We start from the raw sequence: 18,237 nt of genomic DNA on the forward strand, positions 1-18,237 counted from the left end.
CAGTTTGCAGCTATCTGAACATGAAATAATATTATTCAATAAAGGTCTGAAGTTTATACCATCAAATGTTGATACGATGGTGACTGCACTAACGGACTTGTGAATTTTTATTAGAAATTTGAGTTTAAAATTGATTTTTAATGATACACCTATTACTGTACAGCAGGTACATAAGAAGCCTAGATGCTTTGTTCCAACAAACTGTCTGATACTCACTGCTTTTAGTGAGGTATGTGAACATGAAATACAAGAATGTTATAATGGTAAAGATAAGGATAGATATTACAATTTAACAACACAAGAAAGAGAGGCTTCGAAACGTTTAGAAAACAATAATGAAATTGTTATAAAACAAGCCAATAAGGGAGGAGCAGTGATAATCTTAGATAAAGAAAAGTATGATGTATGCATGTATGAATTTTTTGAATGACAATACGACTTTTGATGCTATTCACAGAATGGCTGTATCAAGAATAATAAGTAATATTGATATGGTGATATATGAGATGCAGCTAAATAATGATATTGATACTGCCTTATTTAATTTTTACACTGTTCCCAGTCCAAGGATACCAGTAATTTACAGCTTGCTGAAAATCCACAAAGATTTTATGCACCCCCCAATGAGACCTACAGTATCGGGGGGAGGATGGATAACAGAAACTATCTCACACTACTTAAGTTTATTTTATTTTTTTTATTATATTTTTATTTTTTAGTTTATTGTGTTTGGAATTTCGTCTTTTATCAGCCGTGGAACTGCACTTTTCTTGTTTTTTACCTGTTGACTGTTTGGTTTAGTGCAGCTAACCATTGTGAGGTATTTATTTTTTCTTTACTTAAGTTTATGTTGAATAAATATTTAAGTAGGATTAAAAGTTATATAAAAGACACCGAAGACTTTTTGACACAGTTATATGCATGGTATTCTGACCATACTGATAGTAAATTTCTATTCATCACATTAGATATAAAGTCACTATTTACAGTAATTCCAACCATTGAAGGGGTTGAGACAATATGACTTTTTTTTTGATGGCAAAGTGGTGCAGCGGTAGCATTGTCACATCACAGCAAGAGGATATTTGGTTCAGTTCTCAGCTGGAGTGCCTTCTGTGTGGAGTCTGCATGTCCTCTCTGCATTCGTTTGGGTTTTCTACTGGTACTACGGTTTCCTCCGATGTTACAAGACATTGATCTGGAGCGCTTCTCCCCGGGCATCCACTGAAAATTAGCTTCATTCTAAGTCGGACTTTCCCAGTAAACAAATGTTAAATAAAATAACATAAAATGTTTAAATGAGAATACAGACTTAACATATAGGAAAATAAGAACTGTATGTGAGCTACTAGAGTTACTGCTAGAAAATAATGTGTTTCTATTTTATGACTGCATTTACCAGCAAAAGAGGGGTGTTGCTATGGGCACACCAGTAGCAAACACATATGCTAGCATTGTAATATCTAAATGGGAAGATGAATATATTTACAATGGGCTATATAAAGACAAAGTGCTATTTTATAAATGCTTTGTTGATGATGTGTTCCTGCATTGGAATAGCGACACTATGAAACTAGTAGCATTTGTTGAATATTTAAATCAAACTAATTATTTAAAATTTACTATGGAAAGTTCTGAAGAAAGTATTACGTACTTAGATGTTAAATTAGAATGGTCTAGTAATCAGATTAATACTATGGTATATAAAAAAGCAGTGCAAGCTAATAGGTATATACACAGGAAAAGGATGCATGTGCCACACGTATTTATGAGTGTGTTGAAAAATCAATTTATGAGGACTAGTCATGTGAATAGAGATAGTAAAGAATATTCTAACCAATTAAAAGAAATGTCTGCAGAATTTGAGATGCAAGGGTACAGTTTAGAGATGCTATGGCAAATACAAACTGAGGGTTCAGCGAAAAGAGGAAATGAAGCTAGGCCATATTTTTCAGCTAGCCCCAAAGATGCCATAAATTCTACACAAACTAGAACACTGAGTAGTGTAAGATATGTAGCAACACACAATAGGAAATCTAAAGCAGTGAGAAATAGAAAAGAATTGTAACATTCTTACAAGTATGCCTGAGATAAAGAAAATTACAGGTGAGAGACCTTCTCTTGCTTATAGAAACTGCTCAAGTCTTGCTTATGTTATAAAGATCTGAAGCATGAAAGTTTTGAACAGAAGACTAATAAAGTAGGCACATATCCGTGCCACAATTGTATATGCTGTAAAGACACTGAAACAGACAATACATTTATACATCTAAATACAGGGAGGAAATGTATATTTAATAAATATGCTACATGTAACACCTATAATATAGTCTATTTAGCTGTGTACAGTGTCCAGCTTTTTATATAGACAAATGTAGTAGAAAGCTAAAAGATAGGCTTTATCTACCATAAATCCGAAATAAGGAGGAATGTAACCACTAATGTGTTAGCCAAACATATGAAAAAAAGTGGTCAAGCACATTGATTTTGTTTCAGAGCTGTAGATGTTAGGTTTAAAAACATAAGAGGCAGTGATTTAAACAATGACCTTGAATTATGTGAATATGAATGGATAACATTGTTAGATGCTGACCATAAACCAGGCTTAAATACACCCATCAGTATTAAACCTGTACTTAGAAAGAAACAAACAAATGCAATGTTAGTATTCTAATTGCTTTTAATTAGTTTTTTATTATGAGTGGGCTGTGTTTTAATTGATTATTTTAGCAGGAAATTAATACTTGTTAAAAGGAAACTGATTTCATTTTAAGTTACACACTGAAAAAGGGGTTTCCCGAAAGCTTTGCGACTTGTGGAGTTAATAAGCTATATTTTGTTATTTGTGTTACTTGGACTCAGCGTGTCCATATTTGGGATTTCTGTTTGTGTTTTTTGTTGCAATATATCCCAGTGGTTCACCTTCGTGCTGGTTTTATGCTCTTGAATATGTAGAAAGTTCCATTCTCTTGCAAATTTCTGTATCAACTGGCTAGTAAATTGAGTACCATTGTCAGAAATAACTTTGTGTGGACTACCTTGGACTGAGAAATGATGTTTCAGCTTAGTAATAACAGTAGTATATGTGAGATTAGGTAGTAGATCAGTCTCAAACCAATTTGAATAAGAGTCTACCAATACCAAGTAGTGTTGATTTTTCCACTCGAAGATATCAGTGGCTGCTGTCAACCAAGGTAGTTCAGGAATTGGATGTAGATGAAGAGGTTCTGTTTGCAAGTGTAGTCTAGTACTATTGCATACTGAACAAGAAGAAAGTACTTTATCAATGTATTTTAGTAATGAAGGCCTAGATACTAATTCTCTCGCTTGCCTCTTAGTGGATGTGGAACCTGGGTGACTATGATGCAAAATCTAGATGTACTCATGTTGTAAGGAAGCAGGAGCAACAATTTTAGGATCTTTGAAAATAATGCCATCTTCCATCAACAATTCATCTCTGTAGAGAAAATAGGTTTGCTCTTCTGGCGGTACACTAGATTGCTTTGACATCCATCCGATATTAAAGTAGTGATTGAGTTTTTACAAAATTGGATCAGATTTTTGTGTAATCTCTCAATTCATCAAGCCTGGTAGTAGAAAAATTATGCACTGCCATCACATCAAAGTCAAAATTCTCTACATCAAGCTATTCCATTGTATTCCTGTGTGATCTGGATAAGGTATCAGCCAGATAGAGTAGTTTGCCTTTCATATAGACCATTTTGAAGTTATATTTTTGCAATTTGAGCATCTTTCTTTGTAATCTTGCTGGAGCTGAATGCATAGTCTTCTTTAGAATAGTAACTAGAGGTTGGTGGTCAGTTTCAATCTGAATAGCTCAACCACAAATATAATCATGAAACTTGGAACATGCAAATGCTATTGCCAAAAGTTCTTTCTCGGTTTCAACATACTGCATCTCAGTTTAGGTAAGTGTTCTAGATGCATAGGCTACTGGTCTTCCCTCTTGAAGTATAACTGCACCTAGGCCAAATTTTTGTTCATATCATAGTATCTTAATGTAGGTGGGGTGGCAATTTTCTGTTTGAGATATTCAAATGCCTTCTGGTACTGTTCTAACCATGACCATGGAACATTTTATCATGTTAGCTCTCTTAAAGATGCTGCCAGCTCATTGAAGTCTAATATAAACTTGCCTAAATAATTGACCATGCTAAGAAATGCTGTAAAGCTTGAACATTGTCTGGTGCTGATATCTGAAGAATAGCTGATTTCTTGTTTGGGTCTGTTCTCAAGCCAGTACTGGTAAATAAATGACCTACATATGTAACTTCTGGGAGTCTGATTTTGCACTTCAGACGATTGAGCTTCAAGTTCACTTCACGTGGTCTGTCTAGAACTTTCTTTAGGTTTCTGTCATGCTCTGCTTCACCATTGCCTCAAACCAATAAATCATCTACTATTATGGCACAAGGATAACCTGAAAAAATTTGTTCCAATGCACGTTGAAAGACTTCACTTGCAGAATGTATTTCAAATGGCATCCTTAGAAATCTGTATCTGCCAAATGGAGTACAAAAAGTGTTTACTAATGAGGATTTGCAAACAAGCATCACTTGCCAAAATGAACTCTTTGCATCCAAGACAGAAAAAAAAACAGCGGCATTTGGTATTAGGGATGCAACCTCTTCGACTGTGTGCATTGGATGACAATGGTCTTTTTAATGCTTTGTTCAAACCTCTTGGGTCAATGCATATTCTGATTTTGTCTGAGTCTTTTTTGTGTGAGCTGCTACCATGAATGACACCCATTCAGTTGCTTCTGTAATTGGACAAATTACACCTTACTGTACCATTTTATCCAACTGGGCCTTAACTTTCTCCTGCATAGCTATCGGAACTCTTCTTCCTGGTCTGAATACTGGAGTGACCTCTGGGTCTAACTTCTTGGAATACACTACTGGAAGTTTGCCCTACCTGTCATCATAAACATCTGCATATTCTGAGAAAATGGCCTCAGAAAAAAATAGAACCAGGAGATGCACTTTATGTGATGAACTTCTTTAGTAAAAGAAAGCAAATTCATTATCAAACTGTCTTTAAGACCTAATTAAGACTGTATTGGTCTTCTGACTACAAAGAACAACAAGTCGTAACAGTTATTGACCAAATAACATGAAAGCATCACTGAGCCTTTAATTTGAATCTCTTCACCACCATAAGCAACAAGTTTTACACTATTGGGCACACTGAGTTGCTCAGTTGCTCATTAGTTGTCACTCTAACAAATGCGTCTGCTGATATAACATTGCACTTTGAACCAGTGTCTACTTTAAGCTCTGTGGAGTTATCATTGATCTGGATGGTACAGAACACTTCACTTTTTGCCAATAAATTCACTGCATCAACTCTTTCACCAATTAGGGCTGACTGCTATGTCTTCACTTGATCAACCTGCTTTTTTGTGTGACCTTTCTTTACAACTGTGTGAGTTTATCTGATTTGCAAACTTTTTGGAAACCTTTCTTTACAACTGTGTGAGTTTATCTGATTTGCAAACTTTTTGGAAATGGTTCCATTTTTTACACTTGTAACATTGCTGACCGAAAGCTAATTTTTCTCTTTTAGACTCAAGATTTGCACAACAATTGCCACAGTCAACAATAAAGCTGGACTTAGGTTTTACTGATTCATGCTTATACTGTACTGAGCATCCTCCTTTAACTGAACTGGTCTTAGAACTTGCTGGGAAAAACACAGTTTCCTTGATGGGCCAGCAGGACTTGTGACTGCCATGTGATTTAGTAGGCCTATTTCTGTTTGCCACATGCTAGATGCTGTCTACATTTGCTCTGGAGCCTGCTGCAACCATGCTCGTGTCACTTGCAAGCATACTTGTGTGTTTTTCTGTCACTTCATGGATTTGGCAAATCTCTATGGCTTCATTCAACATTAAATCACTATCACAAAGAAAGATCTTTCTTACCGCAGCACTATTAATACCACACATGAGCCTGTTCTTTATTAACTCATCTTTTAAGTCACCAAACTGACACATTTTAGCCTTGTTTGTCAGATCAGTTATATAAGCTGCAAAAGTTTCCCCTGGTTTCTGCTCTCTTGTGTAAAACAAATGCCTCCCTAGTCTAATATTTGTCTGGGGTTTACACATAGGTGCTGGAAGCTGGTGAAGACCAGGAGGGTGGAGGGCAAGAGGGACACTTAGTGATTTAAAAAATGGCAAAATTATTAAAGGTATTTACTACCATTACAGGCACATCAGTGTGATGCAAGCTAAGTTTCATAGGTTCATAGGTGGGTACTAGGCTATTGGCCCTAGGGCCTATACAAGCCTAGCCAAAAAGGTACCCTGGCTTTCGCCACCCAAGAAAATTATTTCCCTGTGCCCCTGTCGAGCAGAGCCATAGAAGTGATCCCAGGGGTGAATTTCCTATTTCCCAACCAATCATCAAGATTTTTCTTGAAGAGTGCTAATCAGGAGCTTTATTTGATATAGATAGGTAGTTTGTTCCAGAGTATGGGAAGTCTCTTGTACTGGAATCTATCTTCCAGCATGTTCTGTTTATTGTGCTGACAAGGTTTTGGACCCTAGAGAGTGTAGCTTGGAGTGATTGGGATTTCTTTAAGTGGAGCATGTCCAAGAGTTCTGGGCTTGACATGGCTTTGTATGTTAGGCTGAGATTGCCTCTGAGTAGGCGATATGTAGCGGAGTAAAGCTGGAGTTTTTTGAGAAAGTCTGCATAGGGCATCTGTTTGAGGCCAGTAATCCTCTTTGTGAGGTATTTCTGCGGCCTTTACAGTTTTTGTTGATGTCTTGTGAGGTACATACCAAAAGGGGCATTGTACTCTATAATGGGTCTAATAAGTGAATAGTAGAGGGGAACAATGACCTCTTTTTTCCTGGATGAGAAACCTTTTGTGATGAGGTGTGCCACATAGAAGGATTTCCTGACAACTGTGGTGATGTGATTATCAAAGGAGAGACGATTGTCCACCTTTGTCCCAAGGTCTCTTATCATACTTTCGGTGTTAAGTAGACTACCACCTATGTGGTAGTTCATGGGTACAGAGTTATTACCAAAGGGGATGACAATGCCCTTTTTGGCATTGAGCTTTGGGCCATGGCTTTGACACCAGGCATCTGTCTCAGTGAGGCCCTTTTGTAGGATGTCCACATCATTAGGAGTTTCGATTATGGCTCCTAGTTTGCAATTATCTGTGAACTTAGTTAGCCAAAGACCTTCTGTGTTAGCCTGTACTTCAGAGAAGTAGATATCAAACAGGAGAGGACCCAGGACTGAACCCTGTGGTACTCCACTTGTCACTGGTCTAAAGTCGTATTTGGAGTCTGCTACTTTCACAGTGTGGATTCTGTCAGTGAGCCAGTTGGCAATGCATCTTCTGACATAGGGATTTATACCTAGTTTAGGGAGTTTATCTATAATTCCGAGTGGGGGATGGTGTCAAAAGCCATGGCGAGATCTAGATAGGCTGTGTGAACCACTTTACCCTCGTCTATGGCTTTGGTGACTGCTTCAAAGAAGTCTATCAGGTTTAGGAGACATGCTCTGCCTTTTACAAACCCGAACTAGGTGGGATCCAGAGTTTGGAGATTACCAGTGTGTTTGTTTATAAGTTGCATGATGATACATTCCATGGCCTTGCAGACCAGGCTCGTCAGGCTAATGGGGCAGTAGTTCCCAGGGTCTGTCGTGGCTCCCCCTTTGTGGAGTGAGCTAACCATTGCTGTGCACCATTCAGTGGGCACAAAGCCTGAGATGAGGCTATTATTGAAAATGGTACTTAGGTGGGGTGCCAGTTTGTTCTATAGTTCATGTAGAACGCAGCCTGGGATGTTGTCAGGTCCCATGGATGCTGTGTTCTTGGCTTTGGATAGTGTGGTTTTTACCTGTGCAGCCATGATTACAGGCACTCTGCATTCTTCTGGTATAGAGGTGGGCCCTTTAGGGGGTGAGAGGGGGGTAAAGTTAGCACTGAACCTATCTACCAGGATGTTGGCAATATCAGTTGGGTCTGTATATTTAGTGCCATTGTGCTGTAAATCAGAGCAGATTTGAGTGTTGCCATTGAGATTCTTGACATAGCTATAGACTGATTTATGGTTGTCTTTAGAATCAGTGGTGATTTTGTTTTCATAACTAGCTTTGGAGGATTTTATGAGGGATCTCAGCTTCTTACTGAGGCTGACTAGGGAGTTCCTCCAATCATGGGATTTTACTCTTTTTTGCAACAGGTTCTTTCTTCTGTTGTAGGGTTTGTTTAGGCAGGGGACCACCAGATTGGCTTCCTTTTTTTGGAGGATAGTATCTTGGTTATGTTAGGGAAAGCATGATCCATGCATTCGTGTAAGTGATTATAAAATGCATTTGTGTAGGATTCAACAGTCGTACCTTTATTATCCATCTGTATGGGTGTCGTGAAGTTTGCCACTTCTGTCTTGAGAAGCATGAAGTTGGCTTTGGAGAAATTTTTTACAGTGGTTTCCCTAATGTGGGGTGGGGTCAGGATGTGGAGGTCTAGGTTGACTAGCTTGTGGTCAGATCTGACCAATGAGGAATTGACCTCTGATGTGGAACACTGGTGGCCGACATTGGTAATGACCAGGTCTAGGATATTGCTGCCCCTGGTGGGTGTGTGGATAAGTTGATCCAAGGCACTGAAATTTATGAATCCCAGAAAACGTTGGGTAAAAGAGTTGGTACATGAGTAGTTTTCCCAGTTAATGGTGGGGTAGTTGAAATCTCCCATTATTAGGGTGTTGGATTGTACCCTAATATTTTCTAGTGTATGAAGAAATGAGGAGTGGGAATCATGGGGCATGGTGGGGGATCTGTAGCAAGTTACAATTTGGATTGCGGTCTTGCCCAGAGTTAGTTGCACTTGGATAATCTCAGATGCATTATGCTGAGCAACTAGCCTGGAAGTGTGGATATCCTTAATGAATATGGACACGCCTCCGCCTTTAGTGTTTCAGTCCCAGGTTAGTTGGCCGGAAGGTGTGGTATAAATTATAGCCTGGTAATTCAGGGATGCTCTCTGGAGTCTTGAACCAGGTCTCAGTCACTGTACAGATGTCGATGTTCTCCATTTTAAGGAGTGCCTTGAGTGAGTGCATTTTGAGGTTTAGACTTCTAGCACTGAGTAGCATTACCCTCAGATATTGCTTGCTTGTAACTGTTACCGTGGTAAATTTGTCATTTGAACCTTGCCTAAAAAGGCACTATAGGGGTGGCAAGAGCCTTAGCCAGTATCCAGAATCCCAAGGGTGACAGGTGCAGGCCATCTCTGGCAAAGTATCGTGGTCTGTCAATCATGTCATCCCAGTCAGGCAGATACTGGATTCCCTTAGAATGACACCAGAAGTTTAGCCAGTTGTTGAAGTCAATAATTTTGTCCATGTACTGTGGTATCATTCTGGGTGATGGCAGGATGCTACTCAGGGCTAGGGACATACCTGCCTGGGCTACAAGATCGGAGAGCTCCTCCATGTCTCTTTTCATGTAGTCCAGGGAGGTAAGTCTCAGGTCATTCACACCAACATGGACAATGACAGAGTCATTTTTGTACTTGCTGTGGAGTGAACTGAGTGTGTGCATTATGTGGCAGATCCCGGCACCCATCATTCAACTGACAGGAACTTTCTCCTTGTTTAATCTGGTGAGGGGAACATTAGTGTGCCTGACTATAGAGTCACCTATGACTAGAGTGTTGGGTATGTTGCTATGCCTTATGGGCTGTGGTTGAGTGGCACACTGAGTTTGTGGGCTATGTGTCATTTGGGTTGAGTTGGGGGGTGGAGATTGCTTGCATTTCTGCTTTGGAGGTCTCTGTTGCTTGAGCAGGTTTTTATTGAGAGCCTCCATGAATGTAGGTATGTGTTTTGTGTTTATATGTGTGTGCTTTGGTGGTGTAGATTTTGAGGGACTATGTGATGAGTATGGTGTGGTGCAAGGATAATTGCACATACATTTCTTACAGAATTAGAAATTAAGCCAGCCTGTGTTGATATGAGTTAGTATGTGTTAAAGAAGCAAGGGCAGTACTGTTAAATCAAGCAGGCCATTCTGAAGTACGTTACTCTTTTCTGTACAACTTATCAGTGGAGAGGAATTAGCTGACAAATGTACTTGATGCAGTACTTGACCTGCATAGAGAGAACTGCAATAGCTTTGTAAGCAGGGATTCACCAGAAATATTTCTGAACATATTACTGACAACATACCATACACTTTATATTATGCAGCTATAAATATGCAAGCTGTAGTTCTGCTAAAGCTTGTGTATTTCCTATTTCATAATAAAGTTTACAGTGGACTGCCAGGACTGTGGTTAGAAATAGACAAACACAAACCCCGGGATTCATGAAGCTTGCACCAGGCACAGGGGTAGCGTAGGCGGTATAATGCCAAATATGGCCACCGAGTGATTCAGGAAAGATCCAATTCCATGTGCATTACCAGCATACACCAGATCTGCGCAGCTCTCGGCTCAGGTATGCTAATCACCCCATGCGCAGTACTGCAGCATGCAAATTAAGGTACATAGCGATTCATGAAGTGGTGTAGGCGTAGCGTAAGCCTACAGAAATGTAAACCAAAAAAAAAAAATGGTTTACATTTTGCCAAAGAGAACATCAGAGCCATGAGAGTGGACCAGACTCATGTATTACAAAGTTAACATATGCCAATGGCTAAATATACACCCAATGGCATAAGAAAAGATGCACAACACATAAAAAATAACATTTAATGTCATGGCCACAGTAACGCAAAGTACAACCGCAGGGCATGTGTGCGCAAATGGGAACACAAGGAAAATATATACAAATGTCATAAAATTGCAATGTAACACAAATCATGTTTTCACCATAATAGTCAATGGTATGCATGCTGCACCACAACCAAGCTGCAAGGGTTGCTAAGGGTCTGTGATAGTGTTCGGTGTGGTAACTATGAATTAATAGTCAATGCCATGCAAATGAGGCAAGTAATATTGAATCGCAAAAGTCCCGCCGGCCTAAGGATGTATCATACGGCGCAGTGCTACAACACCGAGGAGTGGCCTGGAGGTATACATGACATCAGCAGTGGGGTGTGCCACCATAGCTGTAAGCACATTGGAGCAATGCAAATCTGGGCTGCCCCTTGCTAAGCAAAGCCGCAGGATAGGGGTGTGGATGTAGGTATAGCTTTGCTTAGCTGAGAGCACACATGGTGCCCAAAAGCACATGTGTACGCAGATGAAAACATGCCCGAAACCCGGTAAGCGGACGGACGCGCTGCGCACCACAGCTCAAACAGGAAGTTTAGGGGAAGAGAATAAGGAAATGCCGCAGTAGAGTAATTGGAATACAACTGAGCAATTAACACCTATTAACTCACAGTGGGTCATTGATGGCAGCTAACAAGGCTGCTAGCAGCAACCTGCAGAACAGGATAGGGGAGGTGTCAGATTGCAAAGAAAAGAGAACTGTCACCGCAGAACAAAGCAAACCTGCAGTAGATCAGCTATAGAACACATTTTTTAAGACAACCTTGGTTTGGGAAAGTACAAAAGAAAGCAGGCTGCTGGATGCATGCCAGACAATGTTAGGGGAATCGTTAAGAAAAGTTAAGGCAAGGGCAAGAGGTAATCCATAGCAGCTAAATGTAATTCAACACACCAAAGGCACCACAATAGCAGTACCTGTAGTAAAACACATAAGATACCCTGCATCCCTGATTGTACATACACACCCTATGACATCATCAGTGTTCAAAGCACAATAGTATAAAGTGTGAAGGCACCTCACACACACACATCTGTGTATTCCCAAACACTGCACCATCTGTGTAAACAGATGGGGAACTTTTCCAATGTACTTGTTGGGAGCTGCCATAGCTGTGATTCATCACCATGTGTTGGAGACTGAAGGTGTTGTGGAGGATGATGCTGATAACCACCTCAGGCTCCAGAGGAGGAGAAGAGTGTTCAGACCAAGTGTAACCTACCAGGGGCTACATGATCTGGATATAGTAGAGTGTTACAGGGTGGACAGGGGACATCATGCAGCAAATAGTTGAGCTGTGCCGGCCACACCTGAGATCCAGAAACAACAGAGGGGAACCCATCCCAGTGGACACGAAGGTACGTCTAAAGTTGAGAATACTAGCCATAGGTACCTTTCAAAGGCCAACTGGAGATATCATGGGGATCTCACAGGCATCAGCATCCAGGGTACTCCATCAGTTCCTGGATGCCATGTTACCACATGCCAATGAGCATATATACTTCCCCCAAACTCAGGAGGAGTTGGCCAGCAATATGCATCTCTTCCACCATGTGGCACACTACCCAGAGGTACTGGGTGCAATAGACTGCACGCACATACATATCAAGTCACCACCCGGTGAGCATGGTAGGCGCTACATAAACAGCAAGGAATACCACTCCATCAACTGCCAGGTTGTGTGCAATGCCCAGGGCATTATCACGGATGTGTGTGCTGGCAGCCCTGAAAGCTACCATGACTCCCACATCTGGCATGCCTCACAGCTGTATCAGGTATTTGTCAGGGGGGACATCCATATGGTCACCTTGTGAGGGATGCTGGCTATGCACTGGAGCCGTGGATGATGACCCCTTCAGAAATGCACACACACCCATGCAAGAAGGCCATAATGAGGCACATGCACAAACAATGAGGCACATGCACAAACAAGAATCATCATAGAGCATGTGTTTGGGATGCTGAAATCATGGTTCTGTTGCTTGGACATATCTGGTGGAGCCTTGCAGTACTCTCCAGGCACATGTGCCCACATCATTATAGTATGTGACATGCTACATAATATGATCCTGCAGAAACAGCTGCAGCAGGGACATAATGGTGAAGGCCCTTACAGCCCACTGCAATTGCCAAGGCCATCACAGGCACAGAGGGATTCAGACCACGAACACCCTGTGCCAGCCTCAGTAGGCAGATGGAGGCATTCCCAATATGCCCACGCCTTGGCAAAGAGGGAACATATAGCACATACACTGACAGTGTAGGCCCCTACGGACTGACACACTTCTCCACCTGCACACACAGTAAAATGGATGGCACACACACACAACCACCTGTAAATTGTAATGTATAAGTGGCCTACTGTGTGAATCCTACATAGGCAGCCCTCAACTATTGCACACACAACAGCTATTGGAACAAGGAATGTCAACACCTGAACAGTAAACGAAGCTAACAGCTTATGTTGATACTGTATGTATAGGTTCCTAAGTACATTGGTAGGTACATGCCCGATTGTCAGAGGCCATTCATCAGCCTAGACAAAATGTGTCTGCTGTCGCCACCCCATCGATTAACTAACTGTCCCTCTGTGGAGCAAAGCCAATTGTGGGATCCATGTGTGTAACCACTGTTCCCCACCCACTCTGCATGGATTCCCTGGTGTGTTAATGAGGGGCTCCATATAATGTAATCAGGGATGTAGTGTCAAAGCATGGGGAGTACCCATGACAGGTATCTGTCACCCCAGCATTCTCCAGTTATGGTTGTGTCAAGGTGTAGCACATTACAGTGTGTGGCTCACTGTGACATAGATTCCCAATGCTGGAGCACATCCATTAAACATCACTTGGACATACCATTAATAGGGCTCATGCATATGTAAACTAACTTGAGTTACACATTTGATTGCAATATGGAGGAATGGCCATAGTACAGTCCACATACAAAACACCATAACACTTGTATAAATCCCAGATGCCCAAGTGGTAAAGCCACTGACTGTGTCATGCATATTCCCGGTTCCATGTCCTGCAAGGGCCGTTACATAATCCCGATGGCACAAATAATGGATGTTGGATGCAGGTCATTAGAGCAGGTTTAAGCACATGTTAGCGGGTTTATGCACCAGCAAGTGACAGTAAGCGTTGTTTAAACATGACTACACAGATATGCGCAAAACAGGTCTAAGCTTTGCTGAATGTCACGCAGATCACGGTCAAAGATGTCCAGAACAGGTGAAACCAGCATTATTCACCCCTGTACTAATAGCACCTGCTCTGAGAGGTAAAATGGCCACTGCCAGGAGTAGAACACGCAACCATGTACACAATCACCTACCACTAAGCTACCCGAGATGTACCAACGGCAGGTGTGTATTATAACAGGTTAAAACACAAAAGTGCAGAGTTCAGGAAACAGTATACACCACCATGTACCCAACGAAAGGTGTGTTCACTCTCTCTCTCTCTCTATATAAATATATATATATATATATATATATATATAATAGAGATAGAAAGGGTGATAGAGAGATATATGTCGATATATACGGATATACATATATCTGCAAATATATAGATAGGTTAACGACATGTACACAACCATGGAGGCACAAATAAATAGGATACTGCCAACTATCGAATGCTTTACATACCGACATGCGTAATCACGAGGCTTAAAGACTGAAAGACCACAGTACCGGAACACTAGAACCGCAAGTAATATTATCACAATGTTAAGGGACATTTAGGTATTGCTGCTGCTGCTGCGGTCCAGGTAGGTACAGTGTTTACGTGTGTTCCTGATTGCTGTAGTGTGTGTAAGTGTGTGTTGAGAGTGTGGTGTGTGTTTCCATGGGACCGTAATGTGTGTGTGTGTGTGTGTGTGTGTGTGTGTGTGTGTGTGTGTGTGTGTGTGTGTGTGTGTGTGTGTGTGTGTGTGTGTGTGGGTGTGTGCTTGTATCGTGTGTCTGTTTGTGCTATCTCAGTGGTAGATTATTACAGTAGGTGTGGTCATAGCTGGCCTTAGGCATATGGTTACCACCTGTCCCACTTTGAAAGGGACAGTCCCTCCTTGGGCATTTGTGTCCTGACAAAAAATATTAAAAAGGGCAAATGTCCTGAGATTGTAGGACATAATTATGTCCCATATATTATGTAATAGTTGCATAAAATAGTTATTCCTGTATCTAAAATACGTAAATGTTACAAGAAACATAATAAGCAGCTAAAGTGCTACAAGAATAAGGTTTTATTTAGGACAAAAGTAAGTTCTATCCTTTGTACTGACCATGGGTATGTGCCGGCCTCTAAACCCCGATGTGTGTCCTGCAAATGTCCCAATATGGCCATTTGAAAAGGTGGCAACCCAAGCCAAAGAGGTTCAGTCACCAACACAACTGCAATGAGTGCAAATATCTGTGACAGAAATACACAAGACAGCTTTCATGTAGTAACATTCCATTACATATCGATGTATTTCCGGAAGGATTGAAGGATCACCATCACCTGCATGCTATATAGGAACCAATTAACAATGGCTTAATGAATAAGCCTGCAATAACCATAGTATTAGTCTACTAAATGATATGTCTTCAATTAGGGAAGGAGCCCCCACACACATATGGAATATGTATAAATGCGGTCCCCACAAACCTCTATCTGCAATGTACACCAACCTACATCTCTCCTACACCCGAAACAATTGCAATACAGATTGTAATAACATCACAAACATCCACTCACTCAATGACATCTGCAGAAGCGTTAACATACCTTGTGAGAGACACACTTGTAATGGCACCATGTAAAATCATTGCTATTGTACAATGGAACAGACGCCGAAGTTACAGGTTTTGTTTGCAATAGTCTCATATCAGACAGTTGAGATAACAGCTATACTCACATGTAGAACTACATACTCTAACAGTCACACACAATCCATGGGGGACATGATTTCAAAATATCTGTGTCTCTCCATATAGCAGTTGCAATTCATCACAACAAAACACATCTAGGCCGTCTTCCTCGAAGGTAGGGCAAAAGGACAATGCCCAAGTGGAGTATTCAATTATACCCCACTGTTGCCATGTAATTGGCTAATGGAGTAGCTGCACAGCTGATGTGCATGCAATAATTTACTCCGGAACACCAATTGGTGGCAGGATACCACATGTTACAGGTATCTACATATAAAAGGATAGCTTGCCATACATTCAAACCGTATGCTCATACCATAGAACCATTTAAACAGGAAAGGAGTAAGACAGATATTTTCGTAAACTCGGACCGCTAAGAAGGTATGTAGAACACTCAGTATGTTAGTGTATGTAGTACCTGTTCTGTATTAATGAAAGTGTATGTAATGCATACAGTGGGAAAAGGTATTATGTAGTGATGTCTTGTTGAGCATATTAACGCTTGTAGAAATTGTGTGTACTGCTGTGGGCCACAAGGTAAACACCTCATACACCACAAGGGATGCTACATAAGGGCTTTAAACATAACAATTCCACTCCAGCCACTGTCAGTGATAGGGTTTGTCCAACAAGTACGTGCCTTAAGAGGGGATAGTATATGTTGATATACTGTAACAGTAGGCATATGTATGGGCATATAACTAGAATAACATGCCTAAGGTGGTCCTGCTGTGCAATTATGCTTTGCATTATGGGATATTGTTTCAAAAATGTGAAATGTACAGTATTGTAGGTAGATATGTCAAATATTTTACATAGCATTACTGTTATATTATGCAAACATAAGGTATGTCTATTGGCATGTACAATACACAATAACAGGATACATATGGCTTGTAGTCACCAGACAGTGTAACAGCATGATAGCTAATTGAAATGGAAGAGCTACTCAATTATCCATGCACAAAGGACATGTAATAGCTTCATAGGTTCATAGTTAGGTACTATGCTGTCTGGCCAAGCCCATTTGTAAGCCCAACTACAGTGTTTTCACTGGCAGCACCTCCCTAGGTTAGTGTCCTGTACCTGTGAACAGCAGAGCCATTTGTTTCCTGCACCTGTGTACAGTACAGCCACTGCAGTGATCCCTGGCGTACATGTCTGTCTCCCATCCACCCATCGAGGTATCTCATGAAGAGTGCTAGTGAGAGTCTCTGCCTGATGTACATAGGAATCATGTTCCAAAGCGTGGTGAGTGTCCGGTTCAGGAATGTATCCCTCCAGCATGTCCTACTCATCGTTGCATTTGGGTACATATCCCAGAGCATGTTGCTGTCAGTGGCTTTTGCTTATGTTGCTTATGTGGAGCATATCCATCAATATTGTTGTGGACATGGGTCTTGTATGTTCAGCAGAGGTCACCTCTGAGTATGCAGTATGCAAATGAGTACAGTTGGGGTTTCTGTAGTTGTGCTGTATACGTCATCCTTCGGAGGTCAATAATCCTGTTGGTGTGTTAATGTTGTGGTATTTAAAGCTGTTGCTGTTCCGTAAGGTACACCTCAAAAGGAGTGTTGTACCCTTGAACATGTTTCATAAGTCAGGAGTATAGAGGTACAATGGGTGCCTTTGTTCCGGCTACAAACCCATTACAGATTAGGGTGGCCACGTAGAAGGATATCCATGCCACCTTGGCAATATGGTTTCAAAGGAGTGGGTGCTATCTACATGTGTACTAAAATCCCTTATAATGTCTTATGTATGTAGGGGACTACCACCTATGTGATAGTCAGTGGGTGATTGGTGTAATCCAAAGGGAATGTCTATGCACCTTGTGGCATGCAGCTTGAGGCCATGTTATCGACACCAGGTATCTGTCACAGTGACACCCTTATGGAGGGTGTCTGTATCAGCTGGTGAATCAATCATGGCTCCTAGTTTGCAGTCGTCAGGAAACCTATTGAGGGAAAGTCCTTCTGTGCTAGCCTGTACCTCAGGGAAGCATATACCGAACATGAGGGGCCCTATGACCGAGGACTGGGGTATGCCAATTGTAACTGATTTACAGTAGGAACTATGGTATGCTACCCTCACTGTGTGGGTCCTGTCTGTGAGTCACTTTCCATAACATCTCGAGACGTAGGGGTCAATGTGCAGGTGGATGTGTATGTTGACAATAACAGAATGGGGAACGGTGTTGAAAGCCAATGAGAGGACAAGGTAGGCTGTGTGGACCTCCTTACCACCATCTACTACCTTGGTAACTGTCTCAAAGGACTCCACCAGGTGTAGGAGCCATGGTCTGGCCCTAGCAAATCCAACCTGGGTGGTATCAAAGTTTTTGAGGCCACCAATGTCTCCGTGAATGACTTCCATGATGATGTGCTCCATAGACTTGCAGAACAGTCTAGACAGGCGTAGAGGGCAATAGTTCCTCTGGTCCATTGTGGCGCCACCTTTGTGGAGTGTGATAACTGTTGCTGTGCACCATTCAGGGGTCACAATCCTGATACAAGGCTATTAGTGAATTTGGTGCCCAAGTGGGGAG

The sequence above is a fragment of the Protopterus annectens genome, chromosome 12.part0, assembly GCF_019279795.1.
Source record: "Protopterus annectens isolate FY-2018-M chromosome 12.part0, PAN1.0, whole genome shotgun sequence".
NCBI classification, from domain to species: domain Eukaryota; kingdom Metazoa; phylum Chordata; order Ceratodontiformes; family Protopteridae; genus Protopterus; species Protopterus annectens.